General features: G+C 29.1%; 1 protein-coding gene across 1 annotated transcript in view; it reads right to left on the bottom strand.

Annotated features, from left to right (window-relative positions):
* Nucleotides 1-8,489, bottom strand: part of LOC119676513 (probable basic-leucine zipper transcription factor N) — a 94,519-nt gene that overhangs the window by 2,813 nt on the left and 83,217 nt on the right. The window lies entirely within an intron of this gene.

Genomic DNA, 8,489 nt, shown 5'->3' with positions numbered 1-8,489 from the left:
ACCAAGAAAATTAGTTAAGAAATCAAAATTCTTAAATTTTAAAGCATTTTTTTTTACTAAAACTTTGCTTTCATAATGTCCTTAAACTTCTCTGACTATTTAATCTACTTAAATTTGTATATATTTTCATAATCTCATGCATTGATTCCATAATAAATTTTCTTGTATTTTAATCTCAAGGCGGGGACTTCACAACTGTATTCAGTCAAATGTCTTTAATAAGGTGTTGAAATATGACAAACCACATATGTTAGAGAAAAGTCATTAAACAGTACTTTTAAGCCATTCACACGACTTCACACACTTCACAGACTCGCTCACTCCTCACTCTTCTGATTAAGCGTACAATTTATTTCGAACAATGATTAATGATTTTGCGTGCCAGACACTTAAGCCATTTTGCTTGTTCGATACTTTTTCAAAGAAGATTGAAAAAGTAAAACTTTAATTAATCTTACACAAGTGCAAACCTATGAGTTTTGGATACCATACAAAAAAAAAAATAAAAAAACTTGAATGAGTAAATGTTTGAATGAGTTACTCAAATAAACAAAAAAAAAAATAAAAATAATAACATAAATAAATAAACAGAAAATAAATAAAATTCACATAAAACGAAAAACAATTCATCAGTAATGTGTCTTAAGGCGAAAACTTTACAACTTTTTAAACTACTGCTAAGTAGTCATGAGCTTAAAGGCATAAACGAATAAATTTTACACAAATGTAGAAAAAGACAATTCAATAAATAAGCCAAACATGAGACTTAGACTTAGACTTCGACTGAGACTGAGACTGAGACTCATACCGAGTATCTTAAAGTATCTTCATAAGAGCGTACATAATTACAGTTCAGTCAATTTTTGAAATATTATTTTTTTTTGTTTATTCTGTTTTCTTAATTTAATTTTACTTTAGCTCAATTATGTATGTCGTTTTTTTTTATCTTATTTTTTTATTGTAAGAATTGATATAAAAGTAAAGTAGCTAGCAAAAATGAAATTTTCCAGACAATTTACATTAATTTTATTTGCTGCTGTGTTTTATTCTTTTAGATACTTTCAGAGCTACTTTTAGAGCTACTTTCAGCGCTACTTTGTTGCAGCTTCTCTTTCTCCGCAAGTAGAGTAAGAGCCACAAAAGGAAGAAAAGTATCTGAACGTCTTGCAAGTGGCAGAATAGCAGTAGTAAAAAAAGCTTGTAGTACTTCAAACTCCAAAGTAAATTCTCAAATATGCGAAACAAATTCTTCTATTTTTATTCTTCTATTATTACTCAATTGTGTAGTTGTTGTTGGTCTTATTATTGTTTTCTGTCAGGGAAAAATGAAATAAATATATAAAAGGACGTAAAAAAATTATGGTAATAAATCAACGTCAAAGTTGCAGGAAAATGTCATGACATTAAATTGCAGAAATGAGTCTGAGTCTACTATAAACAATAAACAAAAAAAAATTTTTAAAATATCAATAATTTTGAAAGGTTTTTTACAATTTATTGCTAATATAAATTTGGAAATAAAAAAAATAAATGAGAAAAATGTAATTTGCTATTGTTAACAATTTTAACGTTGTACGTTTATGGCAGTTAAGTGAATAGAAATAAATAATGGGATGCAATAGTCTGCCAAACATTGACATCTTAATAATTCTGCAGAGAAGTACTACCAATTATTGGCAGTTATGAAAATAAAAAAGCTTAGACAATTGTTTCTACAATACCATATCTATTGGTTTAAGATATAAACAGAAAAATGTAGATGTTACATTAAAGTAAATATATGTCTTTTTACCATTAAGAATATTGAGTGAAGGTACAAATGCTAACAATCTTTCATTCTAACTCTAGGGGTCTACTGACCCTAAATTCACAAAAGAACCAAACCAAATATTTCAAACAGTAACATATTGCAGGCACCTAAATTCCATGCTACCGCATTTATCCCATCATTCAAGTGTTTCAAGTGCAACCCACTTACAACCAGCTATACTCAAAGATAATGTGGGATAACGTCCAACAAATTTTAATTTTCTCCCACGACAGTTTTGCGTTTTCTAAGAAATATACTAATTCCTAATCCATGCTCTTAACACACGTATTAATATATCACAATGATGAAGGTTTGATTTTTCTAACAAATAAGCTAATTTGTATCCTGAAGGGAGTTACAAGAAGGGTTTGTTCTCAGAGTTACACAGCCCACAGATTTCTAACATGATTACCTGCTATTAAAGCTCAACACTCCGTGCTCTTATCACACGTATAAGTCAATCGTAATAATAACGCTATAACTTAAATTTCAAGTAATCCTTCAGGCTATATGTTTGGATACAATTTTCCCTTTGAAAAGTACCGATGTCTTTCTAAGACCCCTGCTATTTCTTATAGCATAGCAATCAGTTATAAAATGCTCAACCAAGACTTTTTATCCTAATGCAAAAAAGCAATACTTTTTATGCTAACTTGCTGTACGGTTTTGATTTCATGATAAATTTTTTATTAGGCAGCTGCCACAGTTGAAACCAATAATGCCATTAACTTGATATATGATACCTCTTCAATCCAACGCACCAAATTAGTAAATTTGTAAATTTACATTTTATATTATTTTTAAAGGAATAACTGTTTGTAACAGAGAAAGCATTTTAAAAATAATGTATCCCTTTAAAACCTATAACATACCCTATAATATAGACAGCTACAACTCTAACATATACTCCTAATTAAATATGTAATAATATAGACGTATAAATGTTATTAACATAAATCTAATAAAACATAAATTTTTCTTTCGAAATATATTCTTTTGTCGTGTATTTATTATGAAATGACACATTATTTTCGATATACGTTTTCCTGTTGTAAAAGCAGCATTTAATTATTTATTAATTGTAAATTAATTATCGAACCTGATAGGCGACATATTAAAGTTAAGTAGCTGTAGACATTTTCAATTAATTTGTTGATTTCGACTACAAAAATATTTTATTCCATTAAGACACGTCAATAAGCAGTTGCATGTTTAAATTAATTTACTGTTTATAAAACCTACTAAATTACGTGAGTAATTTTTATTGATATAATTACAAATATACTACTGACCACGCTCAAAGCAAAACTGTGCTGGAACTTATTATACACGATCAGTACGGAATTAAAGTCCATATATCTTTACCAATTAGATATGATTTCCATAGACAGTTACATAAACTGGCTGTGGATAAACTGACTTTTACTAAATACCAAACACAGCACAACTCGACAAGTCCAAAGTAAAGGAAATCTACTAAATTGAAGTTAAAGTAGATTTCTGAAGTTGGAAATGAGATACTCAAATACATAAGCGAAACGAATGCGTAGATACAAAACTACATAATTATAACAAAAAAAAAAAAATAATTAAGGTTTTGTAGATACAAAACAAAAAAAAATTATAAAAAAATATTTGAAAAAAATTAATAAATAAATTTATAAAAAAGATTTATGAAAAAAATTATAAAAAAAAATATTTGTAAAAAATGTTGTAAAAAAAAATATTCTTAAAAATACTGAAACATTAAAAGAGTTTGAAAACTCGAATGTAATTATTTGAAATTAAATAACGCTTAAAGTCACTTTAAATTAAAATATTTTTTTTTTATTTTACTTGAAATTATTTCTGATATTGTATATCAGACAAATTTGTTTGGTAGCATAGCTTGTTGGTGAGTTAAAAGTCTGTTAGTTTGTTTGACTATTAGCTCATTTGGCTGTTGATTTTTGTGCGTTTTTTGGTAAAAGCAACATCAGGCAAATGGATATCAACTAACTTGGCTCGTTAGTGAACCTCAAGAGATTTACAAACAATTTTTGCCTGTCAAGATATTTGAAAACAAAAAAAAAATCTCGCCTCTTTTGGAAATGTGTAAAATAAAATTATAAAAGTTAAGTAACTGCGTATCTATGTAAAGTGTATGCCTGTCTAAGAGAGTAAGTAATAAGTCAAGTAGCAAACTGGCAAACCAATAAGCAAACAACAACAATAACGACAACGACAACAGCAACAGCAACAACAATTTAAAATACATTAAAAACTGTTATGCAGTAAAACGTAACTGCCTTCGCAAACGAGCTAATAAATGTCTACCATTTACTCAAGCCAACACCTTGGACAACAAATGCAAACGCTTTACGTCGGTAGCACTTAAAACAGTAATGCCGCAAGTAACAGCGGCAAGAATGATATGAACTCCAATTACAAAATTCTGCTACTGAGACAACAGCAGCAGCAACAGCAACAGTAACAACAGCGACACCAACAGAGGTTACAGAGCAGTGACAGCGGCAACGTCAATGTTACTAAAAGACTAACTAACTACCTCTGCAAAGCAACACTTATTTGGCTTATGAAAATTGTTGCCACTGCTACTGCTTAACATGTATACGACGGTATACGTACTACTTACAGTGCCTGCTGTGTATGAGTAACATTTGTTAAGTCAATTTTTTAGGCGTAAATTTTCCTTACTGTGCTCGCCAATTGCTGCTACTTAGTACCTCTTTTGCGTACTGGATACTCTTTTGCGTATTGGAAACGAACGAACAAACGAACGAATGAACGAGCGAGCAGACAGACTGACTTACCGGTATCGTTTGTTAATGTTTGCATTGCAGACTTCAAAAGTTGATTTAATGCGATTTCACTTATCTGCTTTTGTAATTGTGTATAATTTATTATTTTGTATAATTTTACCTCTCTTTTTTGACTTTATTAGCATTCAGTTTTGTGTTGCTTTTTGTTTTTGTGCACAAACTTCAAAAGATACTTCATGTCGGCTGTTAATGTCCTTCTACGGTACCTTGGGAAACAGGTGCATTTTTATGTCTAAAATAAATTTCTGGTGGTGTATACATTCCATTGGGTTTGCGGATTTCTGTACAAGTAATTAGATTTTGGTTCATGTTTGTTAATTGCCACAACAGCTTAACTTAAACAAAACAAACAAAAAAAAAACAATTTAAAATATTTTAATATTAATTAAGGTATGATTTTAGGCGCAATAAGGACTCACATTTTTGCCACCTGATAACCCTTGAGTAGCCAAATAATTAACAATTTTCTTACAGTATTTTCATGTTTAAAATTAATGAAGTTATTAAATTTTTTAATAAATAATTTAAATTGTACGAAAATGCCCTTCTTCAAAGGGGTGAAAATTCCATTGATGGTTGAAATTTTGTGGCAGGTTAACAACTGCAACAAAGTCAATTAATATTGTTATAAATATTAGTATCGATTTAAAGTGTTTATATGTATTTTGTGGAGCTTTTTTTATATTAGAAAATTATAGCTATAAAAACTTGAAGTAAAATTTTATCTTAACTCTCTAGTTTTGATATTTTTGTTATTAAAAGCAATATTTACCACTAATAAAGCAATATTTGTCCAAAATTTTGTATTTGTAAATAAAAATACTAATTTTATTTGTTAAGCTCATAAATAATTTATGTATTTTAATAATATTTTAAGCAATATAAAACAAAAGAACGACCTAAAGGTCTGCAGTAGTGCAACTACGTTAATTCATATCATTAACTCTCTAGGTCTGAAGGACACCTTAAGGTAATCTACAATTAAACTAGTGTGAAAGTCTTGTAATCATTACAATAATAGCGCGTTAACCCCCACTTTTGAAATAATTTTGCAGTTTTTAATGATTTTTATTTGGAAACATTTTCTTAAACACATATTTTTTATACTTTAAAACCACCTCCCGTATTTTTTTCAAATAAAAAAATAACGAAAATTGGAAACTAGAGGGTTAAGATAAATTTTAAACTTTTTTGGCTTAGAAATTTAACACTGTAAGCAAATTTTGAAAATAAATTGTCTAGTAATTCATTTTGTTCAAGAGGTTTAAATCGGAAAGTTTACTCTTAACACTTGTATCTAATTGATAAAAAAATTTCATTTAATACTTTTATTATATATCTCGAATACATTCTCATGTGCTTATAGTTTTTAGAGAATAGTAGTATTGAACTCTAACCAATTTAAGTTGACACGACTTTTTCTTTTGCAAACATATGTTGAGTTCTTTATGAGTTCTTTAGCGATATGTAGCCATCTGTATGTCCGAGTTCTATTAAGAAAAAATCCTGCATACTAAATGATATATCCCGTAAATATATCAGTCTTGTGGTAACATATGTTTGCTAATGGTTTACAGGCGATTAGGGACCTATCGCAGAAGATTGAATGAAATGGCGCATTCACGGTGCCGTTTAAATATTTCTTTGGCTTCTTTTTTTTGAGAATTATAGTCAGCTGGAGGACCGCCCTCTATAGAGCGCTTTTGGTTTTGCTGTGAATTCAACCCCTAAAGAGTGTCCTGTAAGCCTCATTTTTAAAATTTTCTTACAATATATCTAATGTCTTAGAAAAATCTGAATTTTGACTCTTTAATTTTGATTTAGTCACAATGTGCGACATACTTAAGACCAAATTTATCGCTAAACGCGACTTTATCAAAAATCTGAAATGAATTTAATAAATTTATTATTTCAATGAAGTTCCTTTTTAGATAAAAAAGATAACTATTTGGACATATTGTAGTTAACAGTTACTGAGGAGAAATATATTCAAATAGGATCACTATTACAACTATTTGTTAGTGTTTTATATTTTCTAAACAGTAAAAATCATTAAATTTATTTATTGAAATGTGATTCCTTCTTCATTCTAAATTTTATGTTTAAAATCATTAAATTAATCGTTTATTTGCACCTTCTTAATTATAATATTCAGCCTTAGACCACAATTAAGCTGTCGGCAGTAATTAATAGCCATTTCCAGAGTTACACAAATGACTCTCAGTCACTTTAGTCACTTGGGCATAAAGGCTCTTGGGCACTTTAACACACTTTTGGTTTAAACAAAATTAAATTTATCAACTGTATTAAAAGGTGCCTTAACCCAATAATGACCCTGAACGCGTCAAGTATGCATTGTTGTCGAATCTGCACTCCTGCACAGGCGACAAATGCAATTAAACTAAAATTGAACGTAATTAGTATAATTACTTGTAAATTCTACAAAGGAGTGAAGTGCTCAAACAGAGCAGCAACAAAGGCGCTTAGAATGCGCTCAAATGACTACAGCAGTGACTGCGAAATGCGCTTAAAATTAATAGTAGAATTTTGTGTACGCAAAATACCTGACATTATTATAGCTAAATGAATAACAAAAACAATAAAGAATGAAAAAAAATTATAATAATAAAATATTGAAGAGAATTTAAATTTAAGTACAGCGAAAAGGAACAATATTATTTAAACCCCCCTTACAGCTGTTAATATCAAAGCAACAAATTCTTGCGGTTACACTGGCTGCGCCTGCTGTGTTAATAACATTTACAGGTGCTGTAAGTGCCACTTTCAATGTTTGTTGTTGGTTTTGTTTTTGTTGGGTTTTTTAATTTTTCCATAGAAAATATTTATTTATATACGTCAATTTTTTTTTTTATTAAATACACACTCAAGTATAATTATGTTTACACAGTAAAAGAAAACAAAAACAAAAAAAAAAAAAATAAAATAAAATAAAATAAAAACATATCACATAACATTAAATCTGCGCTTTTAATGTTATTAATATAAAATGCAACACATTTGAAGTGTTGCATTCACACCCTTACCAACACATTCAAGTGCTTAAATGCGTCTACCAAGGCCTTTTGTTGTTTTTATTTTAATATAATTGTTGTTATGATTATTGTTGTTGTCTGCTATTTTGCCCTTTGATTTTATTTTCCCCAAGTGGCAAGTTTGCATGTGCTTTACATCTCTACCTCTACATTCTCCTCCCCACCCTTCACTCACTTAGGAATCTGCTACGTTTTTGTGTACATTTAATGAAATTATTATATGTTAAGCATCATGTCAAACGTGAAAATGTGTTGACTTTGATGTTGATGTTAATAATGCTGTTATTGCTGTTATTGTTGTTGTTGTTGCAGTTGTTATTGTTGTTATTAAAATTGTTGCAGTGTGGCTTTCATTCATTCAGCATAAGATTATAATTACAGTGCAGGCAACAGAAAGTGTTGCTCAATTTCATTTAATTTGTAAAATCGCTTCGTGCGCCGCTCGAATTACAGTATTGGGCGTTGTCCAGGTAACGTAAGTACATTACTTGAAAGTTGATTTGATTGTTACTTTAGTGAGGGCTTACATAAATCTCTTGTCTATTGAATGGGTATTAACTAATAAAGCCTATTGTAGAATGTGAATGTTACGAAATAGTATAATCTTTGTGGAATTATTGAAGAGGGAAAGATATTTTGAAAGCTGAAAATGTAATTAAATGAAATGTACATCGACAAAATAAGTTTAAATTTAATTAAAGAAATGCATTATTATTTAAACAATATTTTTTAATTAATAAAATATGAAAATATACCACGGCGCAAAGATGTAAATAATTAATGAAAGTGTTAAAGTTTTGCTTA

The sequence above is a fragment of the Teleopsis dalmanni genome, chromosome 2 (genome assembly GCF_002237135.1).
Source record: "Teleopsis dalmanni isolate 2A chromosome 2, ASM223713v2, whole genome shotgun sequence".
Lineage (NCBI taxonomy): Eukaryota > Metazoa > Arthropoda > Insecta > Diptera > Diopsidae > Teleopsis > Teleopsis dalmanni.
The sequence above is the reverse complement of the archived record's forward strand: the minus strand, read 5'-3'. Positions and strand labels throughout refer to the sequence as shown.